Genomic DNA, 17662 nt, shown 5'->3' on the forward strand with positions numbered 1-17662 from the left:
TGAGAGGTTAAATTATTCTCATAACATTTTCAGGTCGAGAGTGCAAGAATACAACGTAGTTTATACACAATTATAAAGAAATGGTCATTTAGAACAATATGTGGGCACTGATTCTTTACTGAGGTGGTATTTTATTATGTGGGGCGTAGCTAAGGGGCGTGGTTTGGCGACAAGATTGCTATATGAGAGATTAAGTCATTCTGTTAACATTTTCAGATCGGGAATAAAAGAACACAATATGGTTTGTACACAATTATAAAGAAATAGTCATTTAGAATAACATGTAGGTACTAATTCTTTATTGCGGTGGTATTTTATTATGCAAGGCATAGCTAAGGGGCGTGATTATGGCGACAAGGTTGCTATGTGAGAGATTAAGTCACTCTGATAACATTTTCAGATCGCGAGCACGAGAAAACAATACAGCTTGTGCTCAATTATAAAGAAATAATCCCATAAAATAGCTCTTGGTTGCTGATTTTTTTATTGAGGTGCTACTTTATTATGTGGGGGCGTGACCGAGAGGTGTGGTTATAGCGATTCGATTGCTACGTGAGGGATTATATCATTCTCATAACATTTTCAGATCGAAGCATATCAAATTTATTGAGAATTGTAAAATAACAAATATGGAAAGCAACATTATTCTTCTTCTATTAGTTTCGAAGTAATACTGACGCTGGATCAAGGGGCGTGGTTTAGTTCTATTAAGCAAACTACTATTGCAAGTCTACTCCAAGTTTCGTTTTCAATCTAAACCCCTCATCTTTTAACATCTCGTTTCACAACCTGCCATCTTTAACCTTAACACGATAAAAATTTGTTATTTAAATTATGTTGAATGTTTTCAAACGATATAGAGGAAAAGTCAGTGGGCGTGGTTAAGTTCCACAAATTACTGTTACAGATCTACTCTAAGATTCATTTCCAATCTAAACCACTCATTGCTGAACACTTTGTTTCAGAACCTATCATCATTTAACTTTTACACGATCAAAATTTGTTATGTAAATTACACTCGACACACTTAAACAGTGTGGAGGAGGGCCCAGAGGGCGTGGTTTAGGCTCATAATGTAAAACACTGCGGAAGGCCTACTTTAAAGCTCCTTTTCAATCTAGATCCTTCATTCCAAACTTCTTGTTTCACAACCAGTCATCTTCTAACTTTTACAAGATCAAAATTTGTTATGTAAATTACACTGCACATACTTAAACAGTGTGGAGGTGGAGTCAAAGGGCGTGGTTTACTTTCATAATGCAAAATACTGCGGAAAACCTACTTTAAAGTTCCTTTTCGACCTAGACCCTTCATTTCTGAACTCCTTGTTCCACAACATGTCATCTTTTAACTTTTACACGATCAAAATTTGTTATGTAATTTACATTGAACATTCCATAACAGCGTGGAGGAGGGGCCAAGGGGCGTGGTTTAGTTCCACAAGGCAGAATACCGCAGGAAGCCTACTTTGAAGCTCCTGTTCGATCTAGACCCTTCGTTTCTGAGCTCTTTGTTTCACAACCTATCATCTTTTAACCTTTATACGATCAAAGTTTGTTATATTATTTATATTGAACATTCTCAAACAGCGCGGAGGAGGGGCCAAAGCGCGTGGTTTAGTTCCACAAAGCAGAATACCGCAGAAAGTCTACTTTAAAGCTCCGTCTCGGTCTAGATCTTTCATTTTTGAACATCTTATCTCACAACCGCTCAGCTTATAGCCTTGGCACGATCGAGGCTCGACGGATTAAGTTTAATTTAAATTATTCTAAAGATTTCGGTGTTTGGTACTGCAAACGTTCGAATTTGCATAAAATGGACCCTGGCTGGTGTTCGCTTGCCAAGTGCGGCTTAGACTTGGAAAGTTCCAAGGATAAAAGTTCCAAAGTATACTGTAGGTAATGTTAAAGGCTTGTTACCGCTAGATTATCATTTGTATGTAAATCGAACGGTTTCCGTGCAGACTTTCCGAATCGGATATATCCTTTATTCGGTCCACATGCTGCTGCACTTCGCAACAATTTTGATTGACATATCGTCTGCCACCGGTCGGACATTTTTAATCCAACAAATCTTGTCGAAAAATTTATTTAGCGAAATCAGTGACAAATTGTCAATCAGCGAGATTTATTTAAGCGTGAAAAGTGTCAACGATATTTTCGATTGAATTTGATTTACCTTTGCGCTCTTTTAATTTGTTGACGCGGTAATCGACAGGGATACACGGAATATTGTTCGAACGGTAAAAAAAAATGCGCAACCGGTGTACTCGAAAAGAGGCAACTGTAATGTTGTAGTTTTTTTAAAGCATCGCCACCTCTCTAACGGTCGATTCATTTTATTCAATTTGTTTGCATAGAGCATTCGCGTTTCCCATTTTGTAAAATGAAATTTTCAAGCGTACGTCCGTTGAAATTCTGTTTGATTAAAAATGAAAGGGTAAAAACCGAACTGTAATAGCACGAACGTTTTGAAAAGTTCAATTTTACGCCGGTGTTTATAAAACATCGGTATCAGACCTTTTATTTCTATTCCCGGATTCAGAAACAAGTTCTACGTTTACAGTCCGTCCATTTTAAACGCAGTTAAAGAACCTGTCGCTCGTTTCCCACTGGAAAAATGGACAAGTTTAAATGAAGAACGAGTGTAAAATGTTCTCCCTGTTAAAACAATGCTGAACAACTTTCAACAATGAGGTCATATTTTCGTACCAGTTTTATGCTTTAATCGTTCTTTGCATTGTTCTGTAACAATTGAAATTTTTACCAAAGAAATATTCAACTGTACATTATTATATTCTAAGGGTTTCTTTATAAACTCCTCTTGCTAAAATTTCATCCGACATTCAGTTTCGAATAATTAAAATTTCTCTTTACATAAATAACGAACGTCGACGGAGTATAAAGTACTTTTTCCTTCATCGGTACTGCTGAATATACAATCGAAAAATAACAATTACCTGCCTTCAAATTTCTGAATATTTCATTTAAAAATTGTCTACATACTTCTGCAAAAATCTACAATCATGTAGATTAATAATTTTATTATCAACGAAACTGATTTTTAATATCTACAGCAAAAATTTATTACCTGACGCCACAGTGACGTCAGCGATCCATTTCCAAGTTCTCGGAACATCGCTTTCAAAAATTTTGTTCCCGGAAATAAAAATTAACTCCTCCTTTAAAATTCATAAACGAAATTGCTAAAATACCAATTTAGTAGCGAATAATGTAATTAAATTGTCTTATAAAGATTCTAAAAAGGTCCTTTGATAATTTACGTGTTCCAAGAAGAAGCAGATTGAAGCTTATTCCGTTTTCGATAGAAATCTTTGACCGAAAACGTACACGCATATTTTCCATTCTGTACCTTCTATTTTCCTTTATTTATTCTTGTGTTCCTTTCTGTGGGATTATCAGGTTTCTGTTTGACCGTTCCCTTCCGTTATTTTTTTTATTTCATAGCTGCTGTTTTTCTTTCTGTTCTCTGTCGTTTGAAGCTCCCCCTTTTAAACAAACAACGGACCGACTTCTGTTTTTCCTCGACGTCCGTACATAAAAATTTTATCCCGGTTTATGGAATTTTTGTAATCTTTTTTACGTTCCAACTGTTGAAATTTTAATCAATAATGCACCAAAATAGCTGCCATTGTTGTTCAGCTGTCGCCAGGCTCTTTGTTACTCGACTCTCATTTTTTTATTTATTCCGCCATATTTTTCTTTTCATTCAAATTTAATAAATATTAAAATATTAAGTTTGACATTAGTATAATTTAATATTAGTGTAATTTAATATTAGTACAATTTCCTATCAAAGAAAGTGAGGAATGAGGCAGTAAAAAACAATAGAACATCCGAGCGATTATCGCAGAGGGATTTATCGAGGAACGTTTTGAAGAGCGTACAGTATGTAACAGGAGGAATAATATTAAGATTAATTCCGCGATATGGTGGATGTATCCACGATAAAGCGGACAATTCCCAAGTGCGATAAATCATTTTAATAGAAGATTCATAAATCACCGGCGCAGAGGTGGCCTCAGCTTCGGCAACTACTCGAGAAATTAATTCCTTTTTTTCTTTCTTTGGAAATTAAAGCGCATCCTGTTTTCCCTCTTATCCCGGCATCGACACGAGAGGAGGGGACAGGGGTGGCGGGGAGAAAAAGGGGCTCTTATGCATCACGCTATCAACGATTAATCAGCTTCACCGTTTATTAGGTCTACTTTATCATCCTATATCAAGAGATCTTTTATTTATTGAAAAATGCCAGATAAAATTTATCCGAAAGAGCTTCTACAGATTATTGGTGATATTTAGCTGTTGGTGTTTATGCGATTATTAAAATATGCGGAAACATGTAATTAATGTACCATAATGATAAGACAGGAGCACATTTAATATTACTAAAACATGTAATACATATAATGCATGTTATTAAAACGTGTTTAATAAAAGTTCGATCAGTTTTAACGCGTTCAATTTTTAACACAGAGCGTATTCCTTTTTATACTTATTATGTAAAAGGTCGAGAAAGTTTTTTCAGGATTGTTCTTTTTCGTTCAGTTTTAAAATTGACCATTTTCTACCATCGTACTCGGGCCGTTTTCATCGTAATACCCGGAAGTAGAAGTTTCCATTGGTCTTTTTGCTGTCACGGCGAACTGTAACTAGATCAGGGTAATTTGAACTAAAATTTCAAATTACTTGCGCGAACGTGAATTACAATAACAAGAATCGGATGAGTTCCATAAAATTCATTATTCATTTTTCCCTGGTAGCCCCCGAACACCGGTTCAACTTGAAACGAGCTTTAGCTACTTTGATTACGTAACCTTCTATTAAGTTTCGAAGAAAATTTTCCAAGACATCGTAAAGTGATTTAATCGATTTCGAGGGGCTGTCCGGTAAACGACTTTTTAATAGCACCTACTGTTCTTGAATATATGTTATCTTAATATTTAAGCGGGAATTCAATATGTGTTCTGTTTAAATAACAAAAGATATTTATGAGGATTTATCAATTTTATTAATTGAAAACAAATGTATTATGTTAGGATAAAATTTTCATAAATACGTATATACGGTGTTACCTGTAACTCTACACCCTGCAAATTTTGTTCTAAATTTTTTCGTAAGATGGCTGCAAGTGGGAGAAAAATCCTGAGTAGCGTTACAGGTATCACCTTGTATGTAAATAAGTATTATAACAACTTATAAATATTTACAAAAACGTACACCCTCTCAACGACTTTTCAGTACATCACCAGTCGACAACAGGATTAATCGAAACTTCAAGATGTATCACAAACATACTATCATATTTACCGATATATTGCTCCAAAGGTAACCCAGTTTCTACAAGAATCTTTGACCGAAGACGCACAGACTTTCATTCTATTTCTCTTTATTTATCCCCGTGTACCGTAGATTCATCAGAATTCTATTTAACCGCCAATCTTTTTATTCCATAACTCTCCTCCAAACAAAAATCTCGTACATAAAAATTTGATCCAGGTTTATGGAATCTTCGTAATCCTTTCTTTACGTTCACCGAAGGTTTATCCTCGATAACTCAGTGTAATATCGGTGTTAAAGGAGCTAAATATAAATTTGATCCCTGACATTGTCCCTGTAGTTATGTTTCCTGCTCATTGACATCGACGACGGTAACGGTACACTAGACAGCAAGGAACAACGGGGCTGAGTCTATGCTACGGGGGCTAATTTAATTGATGATCCACCGTTAGGTGGAGATCTCGTTTCAGGGTCACGTAACAAAGGAGCCGTCGCCAGTTATTGCGCTGAAGGAAACATGCTCCGGTATCAAAGGCGGCTACGATCTTCAGGGCCGTGTTCTTTGGCCTGTGTACGCGGTTTCTATAAAAGACGATGACACTTCAATTGGCGAGATGGTTGCGGTTATTGAATTTCTCGGTATTTCTTGTCTCCTTGCACCAGATGCTTCCGTTCGGCCGGGACTCGTTCAAACGCTCTTGTTGTCGGCAATTATCGCCGGGGCCATGTCACATTTCCGAGTCGAATATCCGATCTCTGACATTCGATACCCTTTCGAGTCATTATGTTGCTCCTGGTGACGGGGTCACTCTGATTTCGCGTACCGTGTCCGGTTCGCAGAAATTTTCGTAATCAAGTATTTTTATTTCGAAACGACACGTGAGAGACAGTAAATGACAAATATGGCTTTTTTGGGAAAGATATGGAAAACAGAAAACAGATGGTTCCATGGGGATTTGGGGATATTTGGGGATTTAGGGATATAAGGTTTATAAATTTGGGGGTTGAAGAATTTGAGAATTTAGAGATTTGAAAATATAGCGATTTAGTGTTCCTGAAATTTGGAGGCTGAGAATTTGGGGTCATAGCAATTTCATGATTTGAAGTGGGGACCTAGGAATTTGGGAATTTACAAGTTTAGGGATATAGATATTTGTACACGTGGAGATTTGGGGATTTGGAGATTTGGAGATTAAGGGATTTGGGGATTTGGAAATTTGGAGATTTGGTGATTTGAGGATTCTAGGATGTGGAAATTTTGGGATTTGTGGATTTGGGGATTTGGGGATTTGAGGATTTAGGTATTTAGAAGTTTGTGGATTTGAGGATTTGAGGATTTGTGGATTTGGGTATTTGGGGATTTGGGGATTTAAGGATTTAGGGATTTAGAGATTTGGGAATTTGGGGATTTGAGGATTTGGGGATTTGGGAACTTGGGAATTTGGGGATTTGGAGCTTAAGAATTTGGGGATTTAGAAATTTAACGATACAGGAACTTGGAGTTTAGAGATTTGAGTATTTGGACATCTAAGAGTTTAGAAATTTGGAAATATAGGCACTTGGTGATCTTGAAATTCAAGGACATAGTAATTCCAGGATTTAGAAACTTACGAGCCCTGAAATGTGGTGATTTACAAAGATTTGGGGAAGTTAGGATTTGGGGTTTAGGGATTTGGGAATTTAGAGATTTGACAATGTACGAACTTGAAATTTAAAGATTTGAAAAAATAGGTAATTTGCAAATTAAAAAAAAAAGTAAAATATAAAAACAACTGTAACAAACTTAAAAATGAAGAAATCTTGAAAGTAGAAAATTGATCAAATTTGAATATCTACTAATTTAGAAAAATTTGAAATTTCAAGCTTGTGAGATATTTGAAAACTTGTAAATCTGAGGGTTCCAAATTTAAAAGATGTGAAATTTAAAAACTGGAAAATATGAAAATTACCAAGCTGAAAATGTGTGAAATTAACATAGTGTCCTCAAAAGGGAAACTACGTTACCCCCGAGTATAAAATATCAGTGTGACTACTTTTGACGCTTATGCAAGAACGTTTTATCTTACTGTGTGTTCTGAATGTTTACCTTGGAGATATCTTTCTACTTTACACCCCTAACTGAAGTGGAGTTTGATATCGTGGGAATTATTCTGTTTGGTGTTGTTCTTTGGCGAACGTTGATGAATCACTTGGATGTGATAGAGGCACGCACCCTTAATTGCACGCGCCATATTGCTGGGCTGCGCTTTCGAAAGCCTATTAAATTTCAACCAACGTAAACACTTCTGCTAAAACATTTTCTTGCAGAAAATTATCAACGAAATAAACAATTATATTAAAAAATAACCTAAAATATATAAGTATTAGATCTAAAATAAGTAACTACAATTAATCGTAACAAATAAAGTAAAATTGAAATGTAAATGTGACATTTTAATTCTGATTTAACAAGATCATTAAACAAAGTTGAATTTTTATTACGTAAGACGAATATAAAAATGTGGGGCAGTCAAGATTTTTCTATCTTCTTGGTAACCTCTTTTAGTCCAGATTCATTGAAAACCGTCGTCTGAAATAACTTTCCGACCTTTGCTTCTAAAAGAACATTTTTAATGAAATGCAACTCGCGCGTAACGGTTTATCTAACGTAACCTTCATTCTGTCTTGGAACATGATTAAAGTCTCTCGATTTTCTTATATTGCTTCAGTATTTGCTGTTTTATGGCTTCGGATTGTGACAGAAAATGTTAACATTAATAATGCCGTGTTTCCGTAAAAAGAAACTGTGAAGAGATGAGATAGTATAGGACTTTTATTATATTGCCGCGGGGCTATCTTCGAGAATATTTAGCTTAATTAAAGTGGATGACGCCCTTTCATCTTGAAATTGTTTTATATCGACACTTTATAATTTTTTTTTTCTTGAAATTTTGTTGAGATTCAGCATATTATTAAATATACGAAAAATATGTAGTGTTATTTAAAAAGATAATAACTTCAGTAAATCTTGAATGTTAATTAGATCTGTCAGTATGTATTGATCGCTCGTAAGCTTTCATCGCAGTAAAACCCTAAAAAAATCTGAAAATATTACCGCATCAATTCATTCTACAATTTTAATAACCTCACAAAAGTTAAAAAATTAAAAAATAATGAAATATAGTCGAATATTTTTTAAACCCTCGATCTCTCCTTGGCGGTTAAAACGACAAGAAGTGACTGCTGGCAAATTACCACGGTGCTACGTTATAGAATATTTCTCGTTTCATTTTAACTCGCGTCTTGTAAGTTGCTCAGTTTACGACCCATCAACGATCCATGATTTTTCCGTCGAAAATCGAGTGTCGAAAAAGGCTGCAGGCTGCGCCGGAAATTCTATAATCTGGTCTGAAAGTGTGAGATTTTTCTTGGCGTATGGAGAAATTTCCGAAGCCGCGGCAATCGTGGAACGGAAATGAGATAAATTCGGCTGAATTTCTTCTTAAGGAAAACTTAATAAAATACAGATTTTATCGTATTAAGTAGCTTATGAAAATGTGACAACGTTTATCCTGCTTTATAGTGTATTATTTTGATCTGATATCGTTCCATTATTTCGTATGGGGTCAAAGAATACATGACGCACCGGGTGTGTCATGTACTATTACGTTATGATTCACCTGGTGTGTCGTGTAGTATTAGATATGACACACCTGGTGCGTCGTGCACTATTAAGATATGACACGCTTGGTGCGTCGTGCACTATTAAGATATGACACACCTAATGCGTCATACACTATTAAGATATGACACACGTGGTGTGTCATGCACTATTAAAATATGACATACCTGGTGTGTCGTGCGCTATTAAGATGTGACACACCTGGTGCGTCATGTAGTATTAAGATATGACACACCTGGTGCGTCGTGCAGTATTAGATGACATACTTGGTGCGTTGGCACTATTATGATATGACACACCTGGTGCGTCGTGCACTTTTAAGATATGACACACCTGGTGCGTCATGCACTATTAAGATATGACACACGTGGTGTGCCATGCACTCTTAAGATATGACACACCTGGTGCGTCGTGCACTATTTCCTATGATGTTATAGACACACCGGGAGCGTTCCTTGCTCCCTATGAAATTACATTCAACACACCAGATGCATTAGTAATATTACCATTGATTGAACGCAAATTGAAAGTGAGGAATAATCTTGGAATAATTTGCACTTGATCAATGATTGACGTCTTTGATAAAAAGGGTAACCGTAGGTGCATGCGTATCGTAGTTGGATTAAGGTGAACAGCTTCAAATTTCCAGAATGCATCGTTTCAAAATGAACGCCGTCGGCTAGAAGCATTTAAACCGCCATCGAGAGTGGTGCTAGTGACACGTTGTGTGACGCACTTGACTCGGGTGCAATAAACCAGGCTGAAATCCTTTGTAGTCGCCTGATCGAGGTGGCGAAACGTCGATAGGGTAGCTGTGCAACTATATTCGAGCAATCGAGTAGGTGAATGAGCACGTTGCTAGACCCACGGCTGTTTAACCTGTTGAGAGCAACAGGTGCCACATTAGCGACACAAAGCCACGTTTAAACGCATATTTGTTTAGGATTAATCGCGAAATTTTGCTGATTTCCCTGGTCCATACTGAACAAAGTTAATCTCTATGTTCCTCCCGGCTCTTTCTACTAATTGCCGATTCTATTAGCGATCATGACGGTTGTTACCCAATCGTATTAATTGCCTGTTACTTTCAGCATCGTCCGACCAGTTTCCGTTAACTGTTGATGAAAACGCTCGTTTCCAGATCTTCGTTGTTTGGAAGCTTTGTGAAAACGCCACGTCCCTTCGTGCTTCCAAACGAATCAGTTAGTACAGGATGACGTAGTGGATCAGTTAGTGCAGGATACGTCCACGCACACATGGCATTCGCAAATGTGCAGAAATTCATTGATTCGTTTCCATGGAACGAGTCTTGTTTCCCTAATCGATACAGAAACTCGACGTCCTTCGTGTCAGATCGATTTAATCCGTCTAATTGAATGAACGCGGCAGAATTGTGTATGGCTGTGTCGTCGTGAATTATCGTGCCGTGGAACAATTTCGTAATGGACGTCCGCTATGTTTTCTGTGGCCAGCTTTGATGAGGATAATTACATTTCCGGGACTGACCACGATGCGGTTCGACGAAGCTGTTGTTTCAATTATTTTTTAATCCGATTCAATAACTTCGTTATTGTTCAATCGGATAGAAACATTCTAAGTTAAATAAGTCACACTTTATGGTACATGACACTTGTCATCGTGTATCAAATTTAGTTCAAATTGGTGATAAATCTTATTTCAGAAAGCATTAGGTGTGTCATTCATTTGTTTACATGGTGACACACCCGTTGCGTCAATCACTGGTTTACATGGTGACACAACTGGTGCGTCATTCATTGGTTTCTAAGGGTGACACACATGGCGCGTCCTTCACTGTTTTCGTACATAATTGTAAATGACGCACCGGGTGTGTCATATGCAATTTCATATGGAATAGTTAGTGACACACTTGGTGCGTCCTTCACTGATTTTGTATATAATCGTAAACGACGCGCCGGGTGTGTCATACACAAGTTCATATGGAATAGTAAGTGAATTACATGTGACGCACCATATGCGTTTCCTAATTCATATCAGTAACATACAGATCATCAATTTCAAACAAGTCAATTATATCGTCTAGTCTATAAATCTTCAATTATTATCTTCCAACGCTATCAAAAAGTAGCTATGAATTTTTTAAGGATCCTGATCGGAAAGAAATTTAAAAAGCAAAGAACTGCTGCTTCAAATTTTCCTCGTAGACGGGTTTCGATTTATTCCTTGTGAGAGCAAAACAGAATAGGGTTTGTACAAGAAAAGACAGTAAAATGGATGAGCGAAAGGGAGGGCGAGAAGGATTCCTTTTTACTCGCAGCAGCTGCACCGTTATGGCGTTGCCGCGGCTCCGCTGGATTAATAATAAAAACGCGTCAGTTTCCGCCTCCGCCTGGCCGGTGCTGCGTTTTTACGAGCGAAATCATTTGGTCTCGTAACTCGATTAAGCAAACCATGGCGTGATGGCTGAAATGCCAGGGGGACAATGTCCTTCGTGGTCGATCGGTCCACGCAATATTTCATCGAATTGTTCGGTTTATTGCGTATATATGGTCAAAAGTCAACTGACGTAAAAGTATACAGAAATTTCATTTTATGATTCGTGTCACAAGAAAGCATATTTCAATCAGCGCTATCAGCATAATTGCTGTTCTGATTTTTTCTAATCGATATTTTCAATTTTGTAAATGTGATATGAAAATGCCATGATAATAATGACAAAATATTTTTGTTTCAGGTAATTAAAAAGAACTATATGTCCCATAGTCATCGTCATAGGTTGGACTTGTTCGAATTAATATTGCGTGAGTAATTCAAAATTGCTGATGCTATAATTATGGTAGTATAGCTTATAATGTTTTAGTTTTATCAGTAAAAGTATGTACTTCGCTTTCAACCTCTATAAGTGACGCACCTGATGTGTTGTCTGTGAAGAACACACCTGCTGCGTCATTCAAGGTAAAACAATAAGAAATTCACCTAGTGACATACCTTCAGTCACATAAAACAGTGCATGATGCAGCAAATGCGTTGATATGAAGCAATGAATGACACATGTGGTGCGTCACCCATATAAAACAATGAAAAAATGTTTCATATAAACATCTCAAACAGTGAATGTTGCACGCGATACTCATATAAAATAGAAAATTTTATTTAATTTTTCATAATTTTCTAAACAACGCACCAGATGCGTCATGCATATGTTGCGTGACGCACATTGTGCGTCATCCGTAAAAAAGACATGTTGCTATAAAGTAATGATATATTGTCAATAATATATAGCGATGAAAAACGTATGAGATTAGATGAAACTGTATAAAACAGATTTGGTTCTCCATTATAATGAGTGACGTATTAACATCACATATCAGTTACAATTTGACATAATGGCAAACGATGATATTTATCAGAATATTTAAATGTCGTGAGAGGCATCTTTTAACACACTATATAAACGTGACCGGGTAGATCCGTATCGGTAATTATTTAAATACCATGGTGTTTGGGTATTAATGGGTAGCAGGGTGCACGCGTCATAGAATTCGCAATCGGCCGTTGGAATTATTCATCCGTACCAAAGACTCGTGCAATTCGATATAAATCGATACCGGCCACTTACGGGCGCGCATCAATGCATCAACGATGATCGTTTTCAGCGCAACGTACATCGTAATGGTCATTAAGCGGCCGAACAAATAACGTTCGTTATCGGGATTTCAGGACACGTGTATCAGTGAACGTAATACAACATTAGGCCGCTTTGACAATTTCCGTATTCTGTTTGCGTAACTCTCGACTCTGAGTGCCTGCGGGTTGCATTAACGTTATGAAACAATGTACTCGACTCTTTGTCCACGACGTGCTCATCGAAGCGGGAACAATTATAATAAAACTCATTTGTTTCAATAAAACGCATTGTAAATTACGCTTATTGGAATTAAATTCACTTTGTAATTTATGTGAAATGTTCATAACAACGCTGTACATGACTTTTTTATAAACGACCCTCGCCATTTTCGATTAAAAACCTACGTAAGAAATATTACACAAGTAATACCGGTAATATATTTTACGAGTTAAATCCCTTTGTCGTTAGATTAATTTTTAGGTAACGCGATGTAGGATATTTATGACGAAGTATAGGGTCATATATAAATATATTCATTATAAGATTATTTTATTTTAATGCAAGGAAACTGCAGTCTGCAGAATTATTGGAATCACCTATAAAAACGGTGGCACACCTGTGGACCTATCACTGTAAGGTTATTTTCAGTGTTTTAAATGGACCAGTATCGTTTTCTTCTTACTATTATGTTCAGATCAATTTAACAAGTATAATAAAATTAAATATTGAAGACTCCACATGATCATCTATTATAAATGCACACATCAATTTCTATTATTTATTTATGAAATAGTAGATGACGCATGGGGTGCGTCTCATATGAAATAGCCAATGTCACACCAGGTGCGTCACATATGAAATAATAGATAACGCATTAGGTAAGTCTCATATGAAATAGTAGATGGCGTATCAGGTGCGTGGCATATGAGATAACCAATGACACACCAGGTGCGTCGCATATGAAGTAGCTAATGACACACAGGTGCGTCACATATGAAATAACTAGTGTCACACCAGGTGCGTTGTATATGAAATAGCTAATGACACACCATGTGCGTCTCACATGAAATAGAAGATGACGCACCACGGGTATTTCCTGAGTTTACATGATCATACATTATAAATCAACACATCTATTTTTATTATCTACCCTATACAATCCTCAATCATATCAGTAAGTTCACTCCTCTGATCTAATCCCAACCATCCATTATGAAGATAAAATGATCTACGTCGATGAACATACAATCTGAAGCACCCTGTACAGGCCACACAAAGCTTTTCACGTTGACTTTAACACCGCCTGGCGTTTCATGCGTTCAGACCCGGAAAAACTGAATTCGCTGGTGGATATCGTATCACAGATGAAGATAGGACAGCTCCGCAATGGAGCGACAGACACGATGTCGTTCTCATTAGTTTGGCCTGCTGGCGTTGCGTAAGTTTCGAGCAGGATGACACGTAGCCGTTGGCCGTTTCGTTCCTGAATTTTCCTCGCTGCCAGTTCGATGAAAAGCCATGACGATTAATTCACGTTGTAAATTCCCGGCCGAATTACCTGATTTTCTCTCGTCAGCATTACCTGCGTCCTACGGCCATGTTGGACGTGTTTTATCTTGTCCGCGTATCACCAGTCCGCATTACCATTCCTGGAGACCTTACATATTTTTCACAAATTATTCCGTGGTGTCCTGGAAAGAGATTCGAGGATGTAGTGATTTGAGTGTGTGCGAATTTTGAAATATAGGAGGTTGGGAATGGAGGGATTTTGGGATTAGGAATTTGGGGAGATAGGGGTTTGGGGATATAAGAATTTGGGAATTTAGGGATTTGGAGAGGTAGGAATTTGGGGATTTAGGGATTTAACGATGTAGGGATTTGGGGATTTAGAGATTTGGAAATTGAGGGATTTGGGGATATAGGGATTTAGGAAGACAGGAATTTGGAGAGATAGGGGTTTGGGGATATAAGGATTTGGGAATTTACCAATTTGGGAGTTTAGGGATTTGGGTATTTAGGGATTTGACGATGTAGAGATTTGGGGATTTAGAGATTCGGGAATTGAGAGATTTGGGAATATAGGGATTTGGGGAGATAGGGATTTGGGGATATAGGGGTTTGGGGATATAAGGATTTGGGAATTTACCAATTTGGGAGTTTAGGGATTTGGGGATTTAGGGATTTGACGATGTAGGGATTTGGGGATTTAGAGATTTGGGAATTGAGGGATTTGGGAATATAGGGATTTGGGGAGATAGGGATTTGGGGATATAGGGGTTTGGAGATATAAAGATTTGGGAATTTACCAATTTGGCAGTTTAGGGATTTGGGGAAATAGAGATTTGGGGGTATAGAAATTTGGGGATGTGGGAATTTTGGGACATAGAAATTTGGGGATTTAGGGATTGGGGGATGAAGGAATTTGGGGATGTAGGGATTTGGGAATGTAAAGATTTAACAAGGTTTGGACTTAGGGACATAGGGGTTTGATGATGTATCGATTTGGGGCTGTAACTATTACAGGTATGCGAGAATTTTTTAATATAGGAATTTGGTAATTGAGAGATTTAGGAACGTAGAGATTTGGAAATATATGTATTGCGAACATAGGAATTCCAAAATTGAAGGATTCTAAAGTGTAGAACTTCAGAAGTAGCTCTTCTAAACACATCATCCTCTTCACACACCAACATGGTCGCCATCGGTAAGGTGACAAACCAGGCATCGCAGTATGAAACAGCCTCTATCCGTCGGTAGTATTCTGGAAAATATTCCATGGAAAGTTCCATAGAATAAATTCCACCGACTCGTTCTCCCGCCATTGTTGGCTGTTTCACGCTACGTAGCCCGAGAAGAAAGAAGTGTCTTCGTGATCTTGATTCGAGTAGGTTAATCCAGAGGAAAGGCCTCTCGAAAAAGGAAGCCGAGACACGCTCTTCCCGGCTGTCTGACGGAAAAGGGGCAGAGCAAAACGTGAAATCGTCGCACGGTTTTCCAGTCCGTTTCCGTCACAAAAGAAGCTGTTGCTCTCGAGGAGAGAAGTCTTTCGAAGAGACACGGCTTCCTCGAATTGGTTACGTCGAACCATGCCGCGGAGGGGAACGGGATAAGGGAGAGACGTTACTTTACGTAAAACCGTCGGCGAACAAAAAGGATGCGTCGTCGACGAGTTCAATGCATCCAAACGGCCTTCCTTTCCTTGTGACAACGAAAAATTCCTGTTCCTGCCTGCGCCTGACAGCGGACGATCGAATAAAATGGCGCTGATAAATTCCCAAAGTACATCCATCGATTCTGAATCGGTTATTTCATGTGCACCCGGAATCCCGGTCTCCCGGATTTCCTCGCCGAAACAATAAAGCTATCGTACCTTTTACTCTACCATCTTTTAAGCTTCTTCAAAATATTCCGGTAAATTGCGGATAACTTATAAATTTTAACCCTGCATTCACTGAACCGACTGGAGAAAAAGTTGCGCTGCCCAGTTGGTTCAAGTAAATTTGCACGTTGCACGTGAATTTTAAAAATTTCTCGCATTTTACTTTTTAAGTAAAAAGTTTTCTGAAGAGATATATTTTTGCTATTCTTCCACGTAGTTTTAGTTGTGCGGGTAAAATTACTCGAACACTGGGCAGACTTTTGTTTAATTTAATTCCATGCGCTACTTTGGAAGATCCTTAGTTTTGAATTTTAAGCATATGAAGTTTGTAGAGTAATTTAGAGTGTGTTAGAGTCAGTGGTAAAGTAAATGCATGATCACAAATTCAAAGATGTGCAATTTCTACAATTTTATGGTTCAATAGTATCTTACTTTATAATTTCATCAGTTAAATATGAAAATCGAGATTCTTGAACCGACTGAGCAGAAATTTTGTTTTGGATTAAATTCCACAATGTATGCGAATTTGGAAGATTGCCATTTCCATTCCTGAATTTTGAACAGTAAGGTATAATACAATTTCTACACGGTTGATGAGAAATTTGATAAAAAAACATAAATGGTTGAAACTAATAGCAAATTTAAAAATTTCAATTTCTACTGCATTATATTTCTATAATGTCGAGTAATTTCATGAGTTCAGAATAAAATACATAAATTTGTTAGATATTGTGTAAAAATTTGAAAAATAATCGATTAACTCTAAATAGACAAATATTAATTTCTAACTCATTTTTCTTGCTCAAAATTTTTAATAAATTAGTAAGACATTTTTGCATCCACCAAAAGGAGTAATTTTGCCACAGTTCATTTTAAGGAAGAATAATATATTTTTCTTGCAAGCTGAAAGCGATACAATTGCAATTTTAACCAGATTTTTGCATAATAAACAAGCTTGAAACTTCATTCGAGATTCAATTAGAAACTAAACGGTTTAACGGTTTTCTCAGGAACAACACTTTAGTTAAAATTTTTAATTACCTCCATTACCTTCGTCTTTGTTCCCGAACGAGCGTTGCTTTATTTTATCACGCTTAAAATAAATCGTATTCGAGCTCTCCGCGTAATTCGGTGTTCTAACGGCGAAATTATTTCACGACGCACAGCCGGGAAAAAAATGGAAAAACGAGAAAAAATGTCTGTAATTAATTTCTGTGATTACGAGGTGCATTTGACAGTCTCTCGCCGCGAGTAGAACGTCGTTAATGTTTTTTTGACATGACGAACTGTTGGCGTTTCAAAGCGTTTCAAGGAAAACGAAATCAGAGAGGATCAACTTTGCTGTGCTGAAAGTTAAGGACCGGTAATAGCAATTTTTTTCTTCAAAATGTTATTTAATTTTGACCTGGATCTTTTATGCTTCGTTCTGAAAATCGTTTTTAACATATTCTATGTAATTTATGCCACATGTGTTTTTTTTTTTCGTGTAACGTGGAAGTAAATTTTTCTGTGATCATTATTAGGGTAGAATGTTAGACATATCTGGGTTAATTTGTCACTTTCGGAACATTTCATTATTTAATTCTGCACCATTACCGTCCGTGCTGATTCAATTAAAACCAAATGCAAAAATGATGTTGTAATAATTAAGCAGACATTTTTTACGCATACGAATAATGATTATTTAATTATATCATTACGTATTCAGTTTTCAA

General features: G+C 37.1%; 1 protein-coding gene and 2 long non-coding RNA genes across 10 annotated transcripts in view; 2 read left to right on the top strand and 1 right to left on the bottom strand.

Annotated features, from left to right (window-relative positions):
- LOC143264651 (uncharacterized) overlaps nt 1-13031 on the top strand; it is a 139703-nt gene extending 126672 nt beyond the window's left edge. The window contains exon 4 of the long non-coding RNA XR_013038505.1: nt 11675-13031. This is a non-coding gene — a long non-coding RNA (uncharacterized LOC143264651). The remainder of the gene's footprint in view (nt 1-11674) is intronic.
- The window catches only part of Fur2 (furin-like protease 2), a 461999-nt gene that overhangs the window by 255539 nt on the left and 188798 nt on the right, over nt 1-17662 (top strand). The window lies entirely within an intron of this gene.
- The window catches only part of LOC143264649 (uncharacterized), a 59429-nt gene that overhangs the window by 3026 nt on the left and 38741 nt on the right, over nt 1-17662 (bottom strand). For 2 of the 5 annotated variants that reach the window (XR_013038501.1, XR_013038499.1), the window contains exon 5: nt 13074-14259. The exons of 1 other annotated variant lie outside the window; for it this stretch is intronic. This is a non-coding gene — a long non-coding RNA (uncharacterized LOC143264649). Of the gene's footprint in view, nt 1-13072; nt 14260-17662 lie in introns of those variants that run through there. 2 more of the 5 variants (XR_013038500.1, XR_013038503.1) reach the window with 2 other exon arrangements.

The sequence above is a fragment of the Megachile rotundata genome, chromosome 6, assembly GCF_050947335.1.
Source record: "Megachile rotundata isolate GNS110a chromosome 6, iyMegRotu1, whole genome shotgun sequence".
Lineage (NCBI taxonomy): Eukaryota > Metazoa > Arthropoda > Insecta > Hymenoptera > Megachilidae > Megachile > Megachile rotundata.